This window comes from Pan troglodytes, chromosome 3 (genome assembly GCF_028858775.2).
Source record: "Pan troglodytes isolate AG18354 chromosome 3, NHGRI_mPanTro3-v2.0_pri, whole genome shotgun sequence".
NCBI lineage: Eukaryota > Metazoa > Chordata > Mammalia > Primates > Hominidae > Pan > Pan troglodytes.
In genome coordinates this window covers 168,293,120-168,317,998 of record NC_072401.2, presented here as the reverse complement: position 1 = coordinate 168,317,998, position 24,879 = coordinate 168,293,120, and positions in this window count along the sequence as shown.

The following is a 24,879-nucleotide window of genomic DNA, read 5'->3' as shown; positions in this document are numbered from 1 at the left end:
TAATCTCTACACTTTTTTTCTATACTTGCATTGTCTATTTCATGTAGCTCTTATAGCCTTATTCTTTTATTCATTTGTTCAACATAGACATACTTCCTGCTTTTTTTATGGAATAAATAGTTTGGTGGAAGACACATAGAAGTGCACAGGAAACTACCATACAGTGTTATTATACTTACTGTAAAGTTCATGATGCTGTGCAGATATACGGGAGAGATCCCTATTTCAGGCTCATGAATTATAGAAGGCTTCTTGGAGACGGTGGACTCTCAACTTACTCCAGAGGACAAGTAGGAATTATTCAACAGAAGGATTATTTAGAAGTGGGAAATTATCCCAAACAGAGGGAGTAGTATTAAGAACGGGTCTGAGATAAGAGAGTGTACGGGGAAATTGAAGCCTCAGTCTGGTTGACTTCTGTGAGGTGGAGTGTGTTAAGAGTTGAAACTGAAGGGATAAATCAGGGCCACATTTTGCCAGGATATTATTTCAGCCCTATACAAACTATAAACCATTGAGTAGTTTTCAATCATAAAGTGTATGCTCAGATAGGTTTCTTTTATCCACTCTATTTTATACTTGTTTCTCTTTTATGAATGTATGCTCTATTTCCATTTTTTCTTCTCTCCTACTCTCTTTGAGTTTACCTAGATACATCTTTATAAAATTCACGTATGTTTAGCTTACCAATTTTAAGGCTTTGTTTTCTTTTCATATGTACATTTACTATATTAATTTTTCTCTAAGAATTGATTTAGTTGCACAAAGAAAGAACTGATATCTCTTTTCATTATCCTTATTTTTAAAATACTTTTTAATTTGTATTATGGTTCATTATTTTATCAATGGGTTAGTTCAACACCTATATTATAATTTCTAAATTTATGGGCATTTCTTTCTATAAAATTGTATTGATTTTTAGCTTATTTGCTGTGGGGTCAGCATTCATACCTTATAGGATTTCAACTCTTCAAAATTTGTTGATACTTGTTTTTTGACTAAAGTACCCATATAAATTATATCCAAACAACCACACTTTAAAAGGTGAAAGGGGGAAGTAATAATTAATGTTGAAACAACAGGAGAGAACCAAAAGTATCTCAGGCAAACTGGATGTATTATTACTCTATTTATAACTCAATGTGTGGCCAATATTTGTAAATTATCCATGTGTTCTTGAAAATAACACATTATTTGAAGGTCTTGGGTGTAGTGTCATAGTTAGGAGACCATTAGGTGAGCTTTATTATTTTTATAACATTTATATTCTTATTGAAGTTTTATTTGATTGTTTCATTCGTTACTGAGAGATTTATGTTAAAATCTCCGATATGATTTACACCGATTTCATCTTTCAATTTTACAACTTTTGTCTTAACTCTTTGAGACCATGGAATTGCATGCATATAAATAAGAATTCTTAATTTGAACCCCGGAGGTGGAGGTTGCAGTGAGCCAAGATCGTGCCACTGCACTCCAGCCTGGGTGACAGAGCAAGACTCTGTTTCAAAATTAAAAATAAAAATAAAAATAAATAAGTAAATAAATAAATAAATACTTCTTTCATATTATTAGTTAATTGAACATTTTATTAGGAAATAATTAATTTTTCTTATGAATGCTCTTTTGTCTCAAAATCTAATTCGCCTGACATTAACAATATTACTATCATTCTTTGATAATTTTTATTGTATATATTTTTATTGATTTCAAAGAAATGGAAAGTCATTATTTCCTCAAACATTATTTCTGAATATCCTGTGTATTTTCTCTTAGTAGGACTATAATTGAACTTTTTTAGTATTTCTAAATAAATATATATATTTTTGGAGACCTCTGTCGCCCAGGCTGGAGTGTGGAGTGCAGTGGCGATCTCGGGTCACTGCAACCTCCGCCTCCCGGGTTCAAGCCATTCTCCTCCCTCAGCCTCCCTAGTAGCTGGGACTACATGCGCACGCTGCCACGCCCGGCTAATTTTTTTGTATTTTTAGTGGAGACGGGGTTTCACCGTGTTGCCCAGGCTGGGTTCGAACTCCTGAGCTCAGGCAATCCGCCCTCCTCGGCCTCCAAAAGTGATAGGATTACAGGCATGAGCCACCGCGCCCGGCCAATATTTCTTATTCAGAGTATCTTATTGATTGTTTTACCATGAGCAATAATTGATGTTCTTTAATTGATGTTTATTCTATTTACATTTAATGTATTTATTCCCTTTTCATTTAATGTATTTAATGACACATTTATATTTGAATTTACCATCTTACCGTAGTCTTTCTGTTTGGTCCAGCTATTCAGTTCTCTATCTGTTTTCCCTGCTCATATCTTACTCTTCTTCACTTTAGCAAGGTATTTTAAAATTTTCTCTTTATTTACTTATTGTATTTTGGTAATTATTCACCTTTAATATTTTAATATGTGGTCAGTATTTCTAAATTCTTATCGTATTTTTAAGTATATATTCTTATATAGAATATATACTAATGTATATATCAATAATATATAATATATACTAATTCTAATATTTCATATATATTCATATACACATTCGTGCGTATAGATTCATATACACATTCGTGCGTATAGATTCATATACACATTCATGCGTATAGATTCATATACGCACATTCGTGCGTATAGATTCATATACGCACATTCGTGCGTATAGATTCATATACGCACATTCGTGCGTATAGATTCATATACGCACATTCGTGCGTATAGATTCATATACGCACATTCGTGCGTATAGATTCATATACGCACATTCGTGCGTATAGATTCATATACGTACATTCGTGCGTATAGATTCATGTATAGATTCATATAGATTCATGTATAGATACATATATAGATTCATATATAGATTCATAGATATTCAGAATATATAGACTCACATATATATTCAGAATATATAGATTCACAGATATATACAGAACATATAGATTCACATATATATTCAGAATATATTCATATAAATATTCAGGATATCTAGATTCATATATATATTCAGAATATATATTCATATATAGCTTCATATATAGATTTATATACATTTACATATAGATTCATATATATTCATATATAGATTCATATATAGATTCATATAGATTCATATATAGATTCATATATACATACATATATTCATATATATCCACATATATCCATATATATCCATATATATCCATATATATACATATATACATATATATTCATATATATACACATATATATTCATATATATTCATATATATCCATATATATTCATATATCCATATATATCCATATATATCCATATATATTCATATATCCATATATATTCATATATCCATATATATCCATATATCCACATATATTCATATATATCCATATATATCCGTATATATTCATATATATCCATATATATCCATATATATTCGTATATATACATATATATTCATATATATCCATATATATCCGTATATATTCATATATATACATATATATTCATATATATCCATATATCCGTATATATTCATATATATCCATATATATGTATATATTCATATATATCCATATATATCCGTATATATTCATATATATCCATATATATCCGTATATATTCATATATATCCATATATATCGTATATATTCATATATATCCATATATATCCGTATATATTCATATATATCTGTATATTCATATATATTCATATATATCCATATATATTCATATATACATATATAGATATAGATTCATAGATATCCATATATATCCATATATATCCATATATATCCATATAGATATCCATATACATATCCATATATATATCCATATATATTTCCATATATATCCATATATATCGATATATATCCATATATATACATATATACATATATATCCATATATATCCATATATATACATATATACATATATATCCATATATATACATCCATATATATCCATATATATCCATATATACATCCATATATATCGATATATATATCCATATTATCCATATATATCGATATATATATCCATATCCATATATATATATCCATATATATCCATATATATATCCATATATATCCATATATATATCCATATATATATCCATATATATCCATATATATATCCATATATATCCATATATATCCATATATATCCATATATATATCCATATATATCCATATATATCGATATATATATCCATATTATCCATATATATCGATATATATATCCATATCCATATATATATCCATATATATCCATATATATCCATATATATCCATATATATCCATATATATCCATATATATATCCATATATATCCATATATATATCCATATATATCCATATATATCCATATATATCCATATATATCCATATATATCCATATATATATCCATATATATCCATATATATCCATGTATATATCCATATATATCCATATATATCCATGTATATATCCATATATATCCATATATATCCATGTATATATCCATATATATCCATATATATCCATATATATTCATATATATCATATATATCCATATATATCCATATATATCTATATATCCATATATGTATCCATATATATCCATATATATCCATATATATCCATATATATATCCATATATGTCTATCTATATATCCATATATATCCATATATATCCATATATATATCCATATATATATCCATATATATATCCATATATGTATATCCATATATATATCCATATATGTATATCCATATATGTATCCATGTATGTATATCCATATATATCCATGTATGTATATCTATATATATCCATATATGTAAATCCATATATATATCCATATATGTATATCCATATATATCCATATATGTATATCCATATATATCCATATATGGATATCCATATATATATCCATATATGTATATCCATATATATCCATATATATCCATATATGTATATCCATATATATCCATATATGTATATCCATATATATCCATATATGGATATTCATATATATCCATATGGATATCCATATATGGATATTCATATATATCCATATGGATATCCATATATGGATATTCATATATATCCATATGGATATCCATATATGGATATTCATATATATCCATATGGATATCCATATATGGATATTCATATATATCCATATGGATATCCATATATATCCATATATATATCCATATATATATCCATATGTGTCTATCCATATACATATCCATATGTGTCTATCCATATACATATCCGTATGTGTCTATCCATATACATATTCGTATGTGTCTATCCATATACATATCCGTATGTGTCTATCCATATGTGTCTATCCATATACATATCCATATGTGTCTATCCATATACATAGCCATATGTGTCTATCCATATACATATTCATGTGTATATTCTCGTATACATATTCGTGTGTATATTCTCGTATACATATTCATGTGTATATTCTCGTATACATATTCATATATATTCTCATATATATATTCATGTATATTCTCGTGTATATATTCATATATATTCGTTTATATATTCATATATATATTCGGGTATGTATTCATATATATATTCGTGTATATATTCCTATATATATTCGTGTGTGTATTCATATATATATTCGTATGTGTATTCATATATATGTATGTATATTCATATATATATTCGTATGTATATTCATATACATATATTCGTATGTATTTTCATATATACGTATGTATAGTCATATATATATATTCGTATGCATAGTCATATATGTATTCTTATGTATAGTCATGTGTATATTCGTATGTATAGTCATATGTATATTCGTATATATAGTCATATATATTCGTATATATAGAGTCATATATATATTCGTATTTATATATTCATATATAGTCATATATTCATATGTAGTCATATATATTCATATATATACACATATATTCATATGTGTACACATATATTCATATGTGTACACATATATTCATATATACATATATTCATATATACACATATATTCATATATGCATATATTCATATATATTCATATATAGACATACATATTCATATATATTCATATACATATATATTCATATATATATATATACCAAGTCTCTTACACTACCCTTACAAGTTTTATTCTCTACTAATAAAGGTATCATGATGATAGGAATTTTATACTCCTTTTGGAAAAGAAGACAGCAAGTAAATTAGAATACTTTAACTTCATGACTTACATGTTATTGTTCTTGTGTTTTCTGATTATATATGAGTATATATAGAAAGATTATATAGATACTGTTGATTAAATTTATTCAAATACCTACTTACATTTATTACCATTATCTAATAGTTTTCTATTTTTATTCCTTTATGCATCTCCAACAATGCTTCTGAGAATCTCACCCTCTAATTAAGGATATCTTCATAATTTCCTGTTTTTATTTTTTAGAAGATGATTTTTATTTACTATTATTTTGTAAAGATTCTGGAGGAAGTGTTGATTTTTAAGACAGAAGATACATTCAGTTAGGACATTGAATATCTTTCTTATTACCCTTGCTTGTCTCTTACAAAACATACTGAGAAGTATTTTTATGAGACTTCTAAATTGCTTTATTGTTACAAATGTGGCTTTTATTTTTTTATTTTTATTTTTTGCTTTAGGGGTTTTGCTGTTTTACTACAGTTTTTTAAAGCTTTACTTTCATTCATCTTGCTTGTGTTTCATTAAACATCTTGAATTTTTGGATTATTGGCCTTCATCAGTTTTTGAAAACCTTAGTCATTATTTCTTCAAATATTACTTCTCCTATTTTCTATATTTTCTGCTAGTAGGGCTATAATCGAACATTATTTTTAGTACTTCTCACTATGTTTTGTATATCTTTTATCTTCTCTTGTTTCATTATTTTGAACCTCTCTCCTTTATTACAGATGGATTACTGTAAGTTCTCTCCCATGTTGGTAATTATCTCTTCAGTTCTGTGTAATACACAGTTATATAAGGTTGGTGCAGCGACCAAATACAAATATTGTATTATTTTTCTGGGACTGCAAACTGGGTATTTAGACACACAGGTAGCCTCAGGTATTTCTTGGCTTATAGATGACTGTCTTCTCCCTGTGCTTTACATTGTTTTCCACTTATGGTTGTCTTTGTGTCCAAATCTTTCTTTTTTAAGGAATCCAGCAATATGTATCAGGGCCCATTCTAATGAGCACATTTTAACTTGACTGCCTTTGAAACGATACTGTTTTCACTAAATATCTCATTCTGAATACTGAGGAATAAGACTTCAACGTTTCTTTTTTTGGAGGTTACAATGTATCTTATAACATCATTCACCCAGTTCTTAATTTTGGTTAATTTTTCTTTTTCTTTCTTTTTTTTTTTTTTTTTTTTTTTTTGGCCAGAGTTTCAATTCAGCTCTTTAAAAAGAAAAAAAGTGTAATTTCCTTTTTATAGTTTCCAGTTCTCAGCCAAAATTATTCATTTTTAACAGTTATTTTCCTAAACATTTTAAGCATACTTGCTTTACAGTGTTAACAAAAAAAAAACAAGAGATTTGTGGAGGAGTTTGTGAAAAATCTATGTGTATTTTTGAGGGAAGTTAAGCACTTGTGTAACAGCTTAACATATGTAGCATACATTCTACGTTCATTTTGCAGTGGGATTTCAATATCAAAATAAGAGAGATTTTGGCTCAATATGTCATATGGTGAACTACTGGGCACAAAGGAGGTTTTTGCATATCCTCTATAAGCCAGTGGAAACTGGCTGGAGATTTGTGGCAGTTTATCATGAAAGAACGTTTGTAAGGCTCATCCTTAGTCTATTGAAAGTTGTGGCAGGACTGCAAAGCAGGAGAAGGTATCAGAATGGTAAGGAGAAAAGCCTGCATTGGGTGGTCTTTAAGCAGGAAGCTACAAGTTTTTTAATTAGCAGATTCCAGGTGGTCAGTCAGCCACCACCAGGTGTTCTGTCTGAGGTCAGTTGGGGAATTTTCAGCTGTAGCTGTTTTGACATGTTTTTGAGAAATCGGTTCTGCTTAATTACAGGAATAAAAACCTTGTGACAGGTAGTGACATGTATTTTCTTTGTGAGCCCAGGGATATGTGACCAGCCTCTCACCCTGCCGTGGCCGTTTGGTTCTGTTTTGTAGTTTTAGTATGTCTCTTTTTAGCCAGAGAGTTCATTGTGTTTGTCTGCTGAGGTGTATTTTAACAATAGTCAGTATACTAATTTCAATATCAAGAGTCATTGTAGGTTAGTTTTCACTGACTTTCTTTTTTGATTGTTTTCATTTATATTCAATTTTTTCTTGTCTTTGGTTAACATCGTTTTTGCCTAAATAATTTTGGAAACAAGGCTAACATTCTCTTTTTACTGAGGGAATTTTTATCTGATTATATAAGGTATTTGTTGGCACAAGCAATCAAGTGGGTGTATCTATGTAAATATAAACAAAAGGTAGACTATAAGAAAAAATGCATCATTATTAGATATAGAGAATACCACTAACTAATTTTAAGAGCATTAGTGAGAAAAAAGATTTAACAATTTAAGACACATGAATTTCTGATAGTACATGGAATAAAAACTAATAAAACTAGAGAGAGCAATTGATAAATTTCCTTCTATTGTTGGATGTTTTACCATAACTTTTTCCATATAACGAGACCCTGTCTATATCCCCAAAACAAATAAATATGAAATAATTAAAAAATAAAAGAGACAAAAAACCAATGGTTATAGAATATTTGGACACAATACACAGGCTTAATCTAATGCACATATAAAATATGAATGGAGCTTATTAGAGACTACATGTTCTTCTCAAGGAAATCTAGAACATTTACAAAAATTAATCCTGCACTAGACCATTAAGCAAATCCCAACAAAGTTCAAAGAACAGTTTCATAAAGATAGAGGTAATATTCAAAATATTTATCAACTGTTACACCATGGGGCTGATAAATTTCAAAAGATGACTGACCACTTAGATGAATACTTGATTAATAATTATAAAGTAATACAGTCAGCTCTTGCATAACTGTGGCTTTCCCACCACAGATTTAACAAACCATAGATAGAAAATATTTTTTAAAAAGCAATTAAAATATATAGTATAACAATTATTTTCAAAGCATTTACATTGTATTAGATATAAGTAATCTAGAGATGATTTAAAGTATATGGGAGGATGTGTGTAAGTTATATGAAAATATGGTGCCATTATGTGAGGGATTTGAGCATCCACAGATTTTGGTATCAGAGGGGGTCCTGGAACCAATTCCTCAGATACTGAGGGATGACTATACATCCTGTCATGTGATACTGGCTGAACATCAGCCCTGAAAATAGGCTTAAGTTTTTTATTATTAAACAATTAAGATAAAAATAATAAAGAAAATTCATGTATATTTGGAAACTTACAAGCATGCTTTTAAATAACTCATGAGTCAAAGAAAAAAATGAGACTTAGAAATTACTTAGAACTGAAAGATAAAAGTTCTATATTAAAATTTGGTATGCAGAGGACATCTACTGTTGTTTATGATGGAATAGTAGGTGGTAGACACAATGATCTCTCTCCTTTTTCAAATTCTTTCTTCCCTTAGTTTCTGAGAAAACGTTCTCAGGTTTCTTTTTTACTTCTGTTGCTGCTTTAGCAGTCTTACTTTCCAGATCTTTCGCTGTATTGTCTAAATGTCGGAGTTCCCCACAGCTCGGTTCTTAAATCTCATCTCTTTTCCCTCACTATACTCTCCCCCTTGGTTATTTCATCCAGCCTCAAGGTAGTAAGTGTAATCTATGTGCTCAAGGCCACCAAATAAATACCACTAGCCAGCTCTTCTCCCCTGAACATCAGGACAGAATATCAACTGCCCGCTTGGTACCTTTGCATGAGTTGACTAACTAGAATTGTTTAAATCTACTACTCCTAAAACCTAACATTTCCTAAAATGAGCTTCTGATATTTAATTGCCAACCCTGTTACTCTAACAGTTTGTCAAACTCAGTAAATGGCAATAACATTCAACCTGTAGCTCAGACCAAAATGTGGAGTGTTCTGATCTCCTCTCTTTCTTGCCATATTCTGTGGGTTTTATCTTCAAAATCTGTCCAGAATCCAATTTATTTTTTAACCCCCACTGCTACTACTCTTCTCTAATCTATCATTCCATGTATTGTAGATGATTGGAAGGGCTTCATATCTATTCTCCCTAACTTCTACTATTATCCCTTTTCATTTATGTTCAATTTAGCAGCTAAAGTGATCTAGTTAATCCTAGCTAAATAAATGTATTTTTTCCTTGAAGTCATGCAATAATTGTCTAGGTAACCTTGTTGAAAGCCAATATTGGCTGGGGGTGGTGGTTCACGCCTCTAATCCTAGTACTTTAGGAGGCTAAGGCAGGCAGATCGCTTAAGCCCAGGACCTCGAGATCAGCCTGGGCAACATGGTGAAACCCAGTCTCTACAAAAACTACAAAAATTAGCCAAGCATGGGAGTTCACATCTGTAGTCCTAGGCTCGCTTGAGCCTGGGAAGTTGAGGTTGAGGCTGCAGTGAGCCATGATTGTATCATTGCACTCCAGCCTGGGTGACAGAGCAAGACCCTCTCTCAAAAAATTAAATAAAATAAAATAAATAAAAGTTTCAAATGAATATCCTATAGCTCACCCTCTCATCTTTTTTAGGTCTTCATTCAAATATCAACCGAAAAGTTGGCTGTCTGTCTACACTATTGAAAATGGCATTTCTTCCCTTATCATGACATCACCTTTGGCCTTCCTTGCTCTCTAGTTTTCTCATGAGCCCATAAACAAGATTACTATTTCTATTATTAATCTTTTTATTGTCTCTTTTCAGTAAGTAATAAATCTCACAAGGATAGAGATTTCTAGCTGTAGCATCCTACAATGTATTTACAGACTATTGAACTGTACTTGACCATATTAAATATTCAATATTCTTCAATATATATTTTTTGAGTTAATGAATGATTGGATAAGTGAATAATATACTATGGAATGAAGAAATATGATTGCAGCAATAATATCTGAGATATACATATAAATATGAGCATAGAAATTGGAAAATTTTGGTAAAATAAAGAGCCATATCCTGGGTAGAGCAGTAATAATTACATTAATTAAAGTTTTATTTCAAAATGTGCATAAGTAGATTAACTGAACTATTATACTTTCTTTCAATTAATATGCTATTTAATTAGATTAAAACCCTTTAATGTGAAATACATGTTTGAATTTTTATATGCGATTTTATTTGATTGGACAATTTATTTCCGTAATAACTTGGGTTAGTGTGTTGGGTCTTAGCCTTAAAAAGTTTACATATTGCTTAATTAATATTTGAGTCTATTTCATACATCTTTTGTCAGTGCTGTTTTAAAATCTCCCACAAAGACGATTAGTAATTCTGTGGGCACCAAAGAACCATATAGTTTGAAACATGCTTCAAAGAATGGTAAGTTCATACCTAAAATATTTATTTAGAAAATTAATAGATTTTCTCCAAATTCAACTTTAGGTTACACACCAATACAGCTTCACACAAACAAGTGAAGCAGAAAGCCAAGGTTTGTCACACTGACAACCATTCTAATAGCTCTAAAAGTGCAGAACAAGACAGCTGACTGAAATCCCTGTTGGTGTTTCACATTCTCAATCTGAGTCTACTTTTGTTAAATGGTATATCTTAGGCTCCTCTTATCAGAGAAAGAACTTAAGTAAATATGAGAATATTAAAATCTCAGTACCACAAGGATCAACCATAAATTATTTCTGTCTCATGTTATTTCAGGTCAAAAAATCAACCACATGACAGTTCAAAAATACATGAGGAGAAGGCCATTTGTTTCCACAAAACTGAAAAAAAAAATCATCTACTAAGTCATAGTTTCAGTTTTAAGAAATATTATCTAGAACTTATTTATTCATCTGTCCTCATTGCTTCTTAGTTTTCATATACTCTTTTAAATTTTTGACAATATTATAAGTTCTTATTACTCAAAGCTATCTTCTAGACATTAACCATCATTACCTGGAATCGATCATCTGCAGGCAGTAAAGAAAATCTTCGTATAACCCTTGTGCACTAGACTTTGGCCATAAAATAGCTTAATTCAGGCAAAGTCAGGTTTATTTGCTATCACCTTTTATTTTCCTTTGACTCAGCCACATAGTAAAATAGAGGCACTATATAAGTATTTACATCCATATTATCACTGTTTTACACTGGGTGCTCTAGAGGCAAAGCCTGAGACAGGGTTTCAAGGGAACATGATTTATTGGAGAAGTACTATTCAGGGAAAGAAAAAAAAAATCTGTTAAGAGAGTGAACAAAGTAAGAGGAGGAGGGCAAGAAGCTAAACAAGAATGTGACCTTAGTTCTAGTACTGGCCTGATCCAAATGGTAGAGATTGGATTCTAAAACCTATGTTACAACAGAGACTTGGCCTCCATTTCATTGAGGGCTTTGAGTTTTGTATGCCTTTATTAGTCAGACGATAGCTACTCTGCTGGTGAAAGGTGTAACCTCCCAGGTCTTCCTGGTGCTATTGATGCCCATCAGCCAAGGAATTCCTTTCAAGAAGGTCACAGGTGTAAACCATTAGCCACGACACTTGCATCCACTAAGGAATGGGCATGCTAACTGGAAAATGGGAACCAGAAAGAATATCAACAGCATCTACATCAGTCTATTCCTTGCACTCATATTACGTTTACTGCATCTGGGCAACATCTATACAAGACTCCAGTTAGTCTGAATTTCATTTTGGAAGAAGTTGGTTTAGTGGGATAAACTACAGCCCCAAATGTTATCATTAATCCTAAAACCATAGGATATATTCACTAGATCCCTCCTTTACCACATATTTTATTTTCCTCTCACCCTTGGATAGCACTTCCACTGTTGAAGTGGCTTCCCTGGTGGGGTGACTCAGACCCACGTCATTGAGAGGTCTGAGCCTGTTTTTTCTGTTTTTATCTGGCTATGGCTGCTGAACTTGAATATTTCCACTTAACACTGTACATAGGAGTAGCAAAAGATATTCAGCAGATTATATGAATGCCAAACATTCCTTCCTGACCCTGTTAAGAAGGAGTAGTCCTACATCCTTAGGACATTCAGCTTCAATTACTCCTGCTGGTGTTGTAACTCATTTTTGAGCCTGCTGGCCTACTGGAATGAAGAGCTCAGATTCCTGATTCAAAATTATTGAGACTCTGACCATATCCCTTGATACACTTGCCTCCTCTCTGGAAACCAGGCCATCTAGTTATACAGAGTTTAAGAAGCTGTGGGATAAATACAAATACCATCAATGGGTTTTTAAAAGTGAAGGTCACTTTTATTTCTACCCCTTGTTTGCCAGACTCATGTAGTCTGTCAATGCAGGGCAAATAAAGATTTAATAGCAATTTGTTTAAGGTCTATTACCTATCCTGAAGGGTGGCACCTTTCAGGATGATTCTCTGAGGTATCATCTCCAAGCTGGTTTCTCTGCTATGTTTTCAAGAATCTTTTCTACTACTCTATTAAGTCAGCCATTTCTGGGTGGGGCATGTCGCAATAGAACCATTCAGTCCTATGGTTTTGTGGCCACCAACAAATCATTGCTATGATGTTATGTGGGCTCCCATGTCAGTAGTACAAATTCTGTGAGCCCTTTAATAGTGATGTTGGCTGAGGCATCGCAGGTTAGATATGCATATTTATATCAAGAGTAAATACCAGTCCTGATCAGAATAATCATTGCTATTTCTTGGCTGGAAAAGATTCCATGTAATTCAGTTGCCTTCAGAAGGCTTATTGGTCTCTTTGAGACATGGTACCATATCAGAGATTCGACCTCAGGATCTTCTCATGACAGATCAAAATTCAGCAGAAGCAGTGACTAGATTAGAATTTGTGAGAGAAATCCAAGATGTTGGCCCCATGGATAGCCTCCATCTCTGCCACATGGCTATTCCATTCATGAGCCTATTGTATTAATACTGTGGAGCCTGAGGATAGAAACTGATACCTGTTGGCCAAGTCATCCTATCCACCTGGTTGTTTAGTGCTCTTCTATAATGGATAGTTGCTGATCGGCATTAACAATTCTTCAAATATAAAGAGCTTCCCATTATGCACCCAATTCTATAGATCTATCCAGACATCTGTTTCCTAGACCTCCATCCACGTAGGAGATTAGTCAGGGTGGTGGGAGAAACTACAGGAAAAGGGGCAGGCCTTCTGAAAGGTCAGAAGGCTCTGCATAGGTTTGGGGGATAATAAGCTGAAGGCAGCTATTCTCTTACCCTGAGGCAGAGGGCGAGGAATAGGTACAAGGGAGTGTACAGCAATTTATCTTAAATAGGCTTATTAACTTATGTTGTCCGGAAACCGACATTTGATCATCCGTACCCAAGACTGCTCCCTGAAGAGGGGAACAATAATGTTAATTACCCACAGATTGTGTTGGCTCCAGGCTTTCAGCATTATATCTGTACTGAAATAAAGCAAGCAGCTCCAGCTATTTGAGACTGCTCACTCTCCATCCACTAAGTGCCCAGCAGTCCCCTAGCGGCTCTTACACGGCATACCTGTGTCTGAGTACTCCTTTCATCCGTCACTTAGCCAGGGTCTGCAGGACAGACCCGGCACCTCCAGGCTCTATTGATTTTAAAAGTCTCACTGTTTTTAGGCCATCTATATTATCTTCTACTGCTCATAAGTATCTCTCTTCCTTCCTCCGCCTCTCTCTCTTTCTCTCTTTTTATCCATATATATGTATATACGTATTTGTATGTGTATATATATAAAATTGTATATACTTCTCAGGTGAGAAAAACTGCATATTTATACACATGTATATGTGTACACACACACATACACACACACACCCCTCAGGTGATTTCTATTGCTCACAAACTGCATGATGATCTACACTACCCTATTGGCATCAGTTCCACACCAATTTTTCCCTGGAGGCTGCTTTGCAGACAAATTTTACCCAAAGACAGTTTGGGGTTTTATTTGTTGCTGTAAGTGGTAATTCTGGTTTTACCAGATCATATCCTTCTATGTTGAGTTCTCACAACTCTATCATTCCCCCATGGCATTTTTTTCCAAGTTTATCAGTCTAGACTTTGTGTGTCTATAGATTTGCTACTTGTTTTTGATCTGTAAGAAAGTCTTCTATATGGACTTTATTTGGAACAGCTAGTCAAAGATAAAAACTGCTAAAGGATTTTCTAAAGTATTTGTATATGTTTATGTAGTATTTCTACAGTATGTCTACACTCTTCACAGTATAAGACCCTAGATCCTATAATATCTTTACTGTGAGAATCTACCTTTATGACAATTATTTATGGAAGCATCAAGGTATCAAGTAATTCATGTGTTTATTTTTTATTTTTAAATGGTACCTGAGGAGTCTGCGGAAATATGTTTGTTTCTATATCATTTCAGATAAATGAATTATCCCAAAATTATATCTGTCACTAGCATACAGATCTATTTTATTTAGGCAATTTGATATGTCCTAGAAAACATAACAGTTCTGTCAATTGAGCTTCTGGTAAGGAAGTGGCTTCTATAGGAACGACTATACTACATATTTTAATGAACCCTGATATTTCCCTTTACATATTTAATATAAAAGTGACCTATTCAAAAACATTAAGTCATATTTGGGTTTTGGGATGTACAAAAAAATCTGTTGTGAGCATGGACAATTCCTTAATTACAGATATATTCGTGTAATTTTCCTTCATTGGTGTTACAGATTTGGCGTATTAGGAATGCTACATCAGGGGATAGTAAGATGAGAAAAAGAAAGTCACAGTTATTGATCATTTGTTAGTTAGTAGAAATATATTGAGTGTTTTTTTAGGAACATAAAATTTTACTAACTGTAGTAACCTCAGGTTTACAAGTGATCCTGTTACAAAATCTAAAGATGCTTTAATCAATTTAATTACGGCCTGAATGTTTTGGAGGCAAGCAAGTTAAACCTTGGCTACTGGATCAAAGTTAGTTTCTTATTTTTTTAGGGTTGGGTCATTTTTGTTGATACATAATAATTACACATATTTTTGGAGTAATAGGGAGGGAAGATGAAAAGAGGTTGGCTAATTAATGCAAAAATACAGGTTAGATAGATGAAATAAGTTTTGGTGTACAGATGGGTTTTTATTTTACTTTATTTTCTACTTTTTATTTTAATTTTTGTGGGCACATAGTAGTTGTATATACTTATTGAACATATGAGATGTTTTGATATAGTTATGCAATGCATGGTAATCACAGCATGTAAAATCACAGCATGTAAAAACCATCCCCTCAAGCATTTAGTTCAGATGGGTTTTTGACGTGTATCAAGTTGTTGAGATAACACCTCTTGTAGATGCCCTAATCTCTTCATGTTTACTCAAAAGATTTTTGATAATCTGAATTTTTATATGCTCTACTTTAATTAATCTGTCTAGATCTGTAGTGTTGTAGTGTTTTGTCCACGGGATTCTGGGACTATAACTAATTTTCTGATAATTAATCAAGCCATGGATACTGTAGGTATAATTATGCCTAGATCCATTTTGATCTGATCATGGCTTGGGATTGAAGCATATTTTTTATGAAAAGAGATATTACCTGTTATATTTGTAGTAATGCGTTACCACGAATAAGGACGTATTCTTATAATGAAGCCAAAAGATCAGAATTTGGAACTTTGGAAAGGACATAGGATGGTGAAAAATACTCAATACTTAAATGGCTCCGGCAAATTGAGGTAAATGAAGTTCATTTTCCTCTAGTTATCTATAATTTACTAGACTACAAGTATACCTTTTATTATCTTCTTTCATAATCTGACACCAGTGATTTTTTTCTTTAGTCAAAAGTTCTTTTTCTTTCACTTGCTACAAGTCAATGTGCCCTCTATCTTGGCTTTCAGGTCTGTATTTTACTCTAAGGGATCTGACATATAGAGCTGGGATGAATGGTTGATTATAGTAGCATACATAGCAACAAGAAAGGTGTATTGTCCATATGTAGTTATCAACAAATTCTCCTTGGAAATTTAGATAAAGGTCCTGGAATTTTTGGGTGCTTATGTTTCCCTAGAAGAAATATCACTTGACAGATTTTGGACAGCTCTCTTTGTGTTTCTTAGCCATCAGGGAAAACTGGTTTCTTTAATGGCTTTTTTGTTCGTGGTATGTACTGGTTTCCGTATGTCAAGGTTCCCATTTTACACAGATAATCTTTTTTTTTTTCTGGAGTGGAGAGTTATTTTGTTTAAAGAACCAAAAGTTTTGCCAATTATCAATTTGTTTACTTTCTAAATTCCTGAAAATGTCCATCCACACACTGGAAATTTCAAGATTTTATTTTATTTTTTAAAAAACTCCCCTAATTCAGGTTTACAAAGAGAGAAGACATAATATCTTTACTCCAGTTGCTGGGCCTAACCCGTAATACTGAAACTTTTAATGTTTGAAAGTTTTCTGGCATCTAGTTTTAGTTTACAACTTTGAGTTTTTGTCTAGTCTAATCTTAAAATATTCTCAAGTTGCTTTATGTAGTGTATTTTATTTTTATTAGCCTGTAAAGGGAATTATTTTAAAATTTAATACAAATGGGTTACTTAAATCTTAATCTTAACATTTTTTAAAGAATTTCTTAAATCCTTAAAAATTTTATTTTTTAAATGCTTAAAAAATAGAGCAACAGTTAATGGGACTAATTGATGTAGACCTTTAGGCCAGGATAATTAGAATCTAACAAAATTATTAATTCTGTAACAAATTTCAGCCCATATTCCCAAAGGTTAGAAAAATCCTCGATTTTGGAGATACTTTGCTTCTAGGCTATGGCTTTAATTCAGCTCTTCTAGGTCTGCTTCTGGTCTAGAAATTTTAAAATGTGATTGTTATTTTCCTTTGAAAATCCTAAAGAAAGGGTGACATTTGGAAGGTCAGGGAAAGGAACAGAAGGAATGGAAAAAAATGAATGGGTTGCTCAGATAAAGTGAGTACAAGAGAGAGAGATGTGAGTTGAATAGGATTTAAAAAGAGAGAGAGTCTCTGAAAGGGGACTCTCATAGAGTTCAAATTTTCTTCTCAAACCTTAGCATGCTGCCCACATGTTAACTATTAAATGTTTATTGTTTTGACTCCTAGAATTTTTAGGATTTCTCTTAAATACATCCATTCATTGATTTTGACATAAGAAAATTACCCCATAATAGACATTGATAAAGAGTGAAACTTCGGCTTGTAGTGTGATTTATATAGGAAATAGTTCTAGGAGGAATTGAGACTTTGGCATAGACTCTCTATCATAGAAACACAAACGGCAAATGAAACAGGTGACCATGGGGTGCTCATGATTATTGAAAAGTAAACTGTTGTGGAGAGTGACGAACATTTTGAGACCAACATGAAGCCAGGGAGAGCTGTAAATCAATGACTCAACAGTAAATCACCCTAAGTAAAGTGAACTTCTTTCACAAATTGACAAGTCCCCTCATGATGGTCATGACAGAAAGGCGAAATTTGACAAGTTGTTATTTCAAGATAAAATTATTTAAAATGTCAAGACAGAAACCAAAAAGCATTACACCCTAAGTGTGGGGTCCTTCTTAGCACAGACAGCTCTAAATAACTGTACTGGAATAAAATCGATAAAAATGTTAGGACAGACATGGGGGCTCCTGCCTGTAATCCCAGCACTTTGGGAGGCTGAGGAGGGAGAATTGCTTGAGACCAGGAGATGGAAATCAGCCTGGGCAACATAGTGATACCCTGTCTCTACAAAAAATTTTTTTAAAAAATGTATACCTAGGTGTGGTGGCATGCACCTGTAGCCCTAGCTACTTGGAAAGGTGAGGCAGGAGGCTCATTTGAGCCTGGGAGGTCAAGGCTGCAGTGAGTTATGATCATACTACTGCACTCCTGGGCAGCCTGGGTGACAGTGAAAGACCCTGTCTCAAAAAACAAAGAAACAAAAACTTTTATATTACGTTTTAAATGATTACTGACCTTATATTGGTCTTAACATGGATATGTAGTCAAATATTTTGAACTGAGCAATAGACATAATTTTTTCCAAAAAAGGAGGAAGCTTTATAAAAGGCATATTGCAACAGAAAAAAACACTTATTCATTTTCATGACATGTAAATTTATTTCCTCTTTTTTAATAGAATTTCTCCAAAAGGGTTTTTCCTATGAAAATAATTCTTACCTCCACCTTACCTTATTTGAAATGAAACATAAAAATTTGAACTGATTTTATTAAACAAAAATTTATTTACTGTAGCACTGTAAATTGATATACAGTGTATAAATTTACAAAACATTTTTGGAGATATTATTTATTATCTATTTATATTCAAAATGCATGGTATCTCTAGATTAGGTTGTTCTCAAAATAAGATAAATTCACTAACCCTCTCACATATTTAAGAAATAAAAAGTCAACTATTTTTATAAAATTAGATTATAAATTAAGTGCTATGACTCTGACTAGAATTTTTAATAATGACAGATGGAATCACATTATTGAGATTGTGCTAATATTGAAACATTGAGGAGTAATAACTTTTTAATTGTCTTGCCATTTAAATATAAGCAAATGCTCTGTTATTATATATAATTACTGAGAATTCTTGCATGTAAGCTGTAAGTCAAAAATATTAAAAATTTCCCTATATGAAAACCACTATAATTAGAGATGGCAGTCACCTTAGCTAAAATTAGTTTATATGTTTAACTTCCACAGGTATATCATTATTATTTTTTAAATGATTTTTATTACATAAATGAACCATTAACATTGTATTTCTTCATGTGTTTTTCACTATGTGACCCTGTTCTCACTGTCACCTGAGTTAAAATTTTAACGTCATTTTTAGCTCAGTGCCTGAAACATAGGAAATAAATTTCATGATAATTATGGATATTTATAAGACCAGGTATCAAATTTAAAAGGAAGAATATCTGACAAAATTAGTTGATGTTATAATAATGTCAACATTTTAATGAAACTTTATAATTTCCAAAGTGCTTTTATATATATTATCATTATTTTAAGAATTATTTTGAGCATTATGTGTCAAGTCTTATTCTAGGCACCGATGACAGTGTTAATGAATCAAACAGAAAAATAAATCTGCATTGATGCAATGTCTGCTTACTTTATAATAACAGGAAATACTGTCAATACAAATACAATACAATACTGTGGAATACAAAAAATATATTTTTATGTCATATAATGATAAGTATAACAAAAATGAAAAAAATTAGTTTTCATGTTTTAAACATTAAAGGGAGGGAGATGAGGAGTGTGGAAATGGTTGCAATTTTAAGCATTGTGGTCAGAAAAGACCTCCATAGAGAAGCAATTTATAATCAAGGTCTTGACGGAAAAGAGGGAGTCCAGATCCCCATGTGAATAGCATCCAGGCAATGGGCAGTGTAAGTTCAAAGAACCTGAAGTGAGAGTAAACGTGGATACAGTGTACAATACATCATGGAGAGACTTGTGTACTGCCAAATCATGTCAATCCACTATAAGAGATTTGTCTTTCTTTAGGTCTGAGTGGGAAACCACTGGGGTGACTTGAGTTGTTAACTAGTCCAAATGAGTTAGAATTTTACGTAATCATCTAAAAGAATAAGGATGATGACGTGAATAAAAGCAGTGGAGGTGGAGGTAGTAACATGTTTTGTTTATTTATCTATTTATTTATTTATTTATTTATTTATTTATTTATTTATTCTTGAGATGGAGTCCCTCTCTGTCACCCAGGCTGGAGTGCAGTGGTATGACCTCAGCTTACTGCAACCTCTGCCTCCTGGGTTCAAGTGATTCTTCTGCCTCAGTTCCCGAGTAGCTGGGATTACAGGTACGCGCCACCACACCCAGCTAATTTTTGTATTTTTAGTAGAGATGAGGTTTCACCATATTAGCCAGGCTGGTCTCGAACTCCTGACCTCATGATCTGCCCATCTCAGCCTGTGAAAGTAAGATTACAGGCGTGAGCCACTGCGCCCAGCCGTGATGTATTTTAAAAGAATTGACTCCTGGATTTGTTATGGGGCATGAGAGAAAAAGGTTAATCAAGAGTGATTCTTGGGCTTTTAGTCAGATCAGCTAGAAGATTGGATTTGGCCATGAACTGCAATAGGGAAGACTGCAGGAGGTATATGCCTTGAGAGAAAGATAAGGAATTTATTTCCGAATGTTTCAAGTTCGAGAGATCAAATACAGTTGGAAGTGGATATTTTAAAACCACGGACATATATGCTTGCCTGGAGTTCTGTGGAGATGATTAGGTTAGAAGTATAATTTGGCAACCATGAACATAGAAGTAACATTTAAAGCTTTGGGTAGGCACAGAAATACAAACAACCCTCAGAAAATACTATAAAAACCTCTATGCAAATAAACTAGAAAATGTAGAAAAAATGGATAAATTCCTGGACACATACAGCCTTCTAAGGTTGAATCAGAAAAAAAGTTGAATCCCTGAATAAACCAATAAGAAGTTCTGAAACTGAGGCAGTAAATACCCTACCAACCAAAAAACAAAAAACAAACAAACAAAAAAAAGGACCAGGACCAGTCTTACAACTGAATTCTATGAAAGTTACAAAGAGGAGTTGGTATCATTTCTTCTGAAACTATTCCAAACAATTGAAAAGGAGGGACTTCGCCCTAATTCACTTTATGAGGCCAGCATCATCCTGATACCAAAACCTTGCAAAGATACAACAACAAAAAAAAGAAAACTTCAGGCCAATATCCCTGATGAAAATCAGTACAAAATTCCTCAATAAAATACTGGCAAACCAAATCCAGCAGCACATCAAAAAGCTTATCCACCACAATCAAGTCAGCTTCATCCCCAGGATGCAAGGCTGGTTCAACATATGCAACTCAATAAATGTAATTCATCACATAAACCGAACTAAAGGCAAAAACCACGATTATCTCAATAGACACAGAAAAGGCCTGCAATAAGATTAAACATCCTTTCATGTTAAAAACTATCAATAAACTAGATATTGACGGAACATAACTCAAAATAATAAGAGCCATTTACGACAAACCCACACCAAATATCAAACTGAATAAGCAAAACCAACAAGCATTCCCCATGAAATCTGGCACAAAACAAGGAAGCCCCTTCTCATCACTCTTATTCAACATAGTATTGGAAGTTCTAGCCAGAGCAATTGGCAAGAGAAAGAAATAAAGCATATTCAAATAGAAAGAAAGGAAGCCAAACTCTCTTTGTTTACAGATGACATTATTGTATATCTAGAAAATCTCATTGTCTCAGCCCAAAAGCTTCTTAAGCTGATAAGCAACTTCAGCAGTCTCAGGATACAAAATCAATGTGGAAAAATCACAGGCATTCCTATACACCAACAGTAGACAAGCAGAGAGCCAAATCATGAATGAGCTTCTATTCACAATTGCCACAAAGATAATAAAATACCTAGGAATACAGCTAACAACAGAAGTGAAGAACCTCTTCAAGGAGAATTACAAACCACTGCTCAAGGAAATCAGAGAGGGCACAAACAAATGGAAAAACATTCTATGCCCATGGAAAGAATCAATGCCATGGAAATGGCCATACTGCCCAAAGTAATTGATAGATTCAATTCTATTCCCATTAAACTACCATTGACATTCTTCACAAAATTAGAAAAGAATACTTTAAAGTTCATATGGAACCATAAAAGACTGCATATAGCCAAGATAATCCTAAGCAAAAAGAATGAGCTGTAGACATTATGCTACCCAACTTCAAAGTATACTACAAGGCTACAGTAACCAAAACAGCATGGTACTGGTACAAAAGAGACACAAAGACCAATGGAACAGAATAGAGATCTCAGAAATAAGACTGCACATCTACAACCATCTGACCTTTGACAATCCTGACAAAAACAAGCAATGGGGAAAAGATTCCAAACTTAATAAATGAAGCTGGGAAAACTGGCTAGCCATATGCAGAAAATTAAAACTGGACCCCTTCCTTACACCTTATACAAAAATTAACTCAACATGGATTAATGACTTAAATGTAAAACCCAAAACTATAAAAACCCTTGAAGAAAGTCTAGGCAATCCCATTCAGGACATAGGCATGGGCAAAGATTTCATGACAAAAACATCAAAAGCAATTGTAACAAAAGCAAAAATCTAATTAGACTAAAGAACTTCTGCACAGCAAAAGAAACTATCATCAGAGTGAACAGACAACCTATAGAATGGAGGAAATTTTCTGCAGTCTATCTACCTGACAAAGGTCTAATATCCAGAATCTACAAGGAACTTAAACAAATTTACACACACACACACACACACAAACTTTAGAAAGTGGGCAAAGGACATGAACAGACACTTCTCAAAAGAAGTCATTAATGCGGCCAATAAACATATGAAAAAAAGCTCAGCATTACTGATCTTTATAGAAATGCAAATCAAAACCACAATGAGATGCCATCTCACACCAGTCAGAATGGCGAGTATTAAAAAGTCAAGAAACAACAGATGCTGGTGAGGCTGTGGAGAAATAAGAACACTTTGACACTGTCGGTGGGCATGTAAATTAGTTCAACCATTGTGGAAGACAGTGTGGCAATTCCTCAAAGACCTGGAACCAGAACTACCATTTGACCTAGCAATTCCATTACTGGGTATATACCCAAAGGAATATAAATCATTCTATTATAAATATACATGCACATGTATGTTCATTGCAGCACTATTCACAATAGCCATGCCATGGAATCAACCCAAATGCCCACCAATGATAGAGTGGATAAAGAAAATGTGGTACATATACACCATGAAATACTATACAGCCTTTAAAAGGAATGAGGTCATGTCCTTTGCAGGGACATGAATGGAGCTGGAAGCCATTATCCTCAGCAAACTAACACAGGAATAGAAAATCAAACACCGCATGTTCTCACTTTTAAGTGGGAGCTGAACAATGAGAACACATGGACACAGGGAGGGGAACAACACACTGGGGCCTGTCAGAGGAGAGCGGGAGGGAAGGCATCAGGACAAATAGCTAATGGATGTGGGACTTAATACTTAGGTGATGGGTTGATAGGTGCAGCAAACCACAATGGCACATGTTTACCTATGTAACATACCTGCACGTCCTGCACATGTAATACAGAACTTAAAATTAAATTAAATTAAATTGAAAAAAGGATTTGACATACATTAAAACAAAAAGCTTTGGGTAAGAGGGGATTACTACAGAAGGGAAATTGGGTAGAGAAAGATAGAGATCTGAGAACTGAGCCTTGGGACACATCAGTGCTAGTGTATTGAGGAAGAAAAAGAACAAGCAAAAAGAGCTGAGAATGAGGGGTCATATAACAGGAGCAATAAAGAGAGTAAATTTCCTGAAATCAGTGAGAGAAAAATATTTCAAGAAGGAGGACATAGTCAAACATAAGAATGTTAATGAAGGTTCGAGTAAGTTGAGAATGAATCATTTCATTTACCAACGTGAAAATTATTGGTGATTTTGCAAGAGCCAATTCAGCAAAAATATCCAGGAAAAGATTCAAGAGTAAATTTGGGGGAGGGATTAACTGGAATCAGTGAGTAATAGCAACTATTTTAGGAAAGGGAGGAGAAAAAGGACAATGTCCAGAGAAGGATGGAAAGTTTTAGTAAATAGCAATGGAATTGGAGGCAGATCATGTGGGCACAGGTGCTCGTAGAAGTGTGGATGCAACGGTGGAAGGTTGTGGGAATCTCTTCTATTGTATTTTATGAGTCAACTGGATTTCAGATCATCTCATAAGAGTGAAGATAGGACTTCAAATC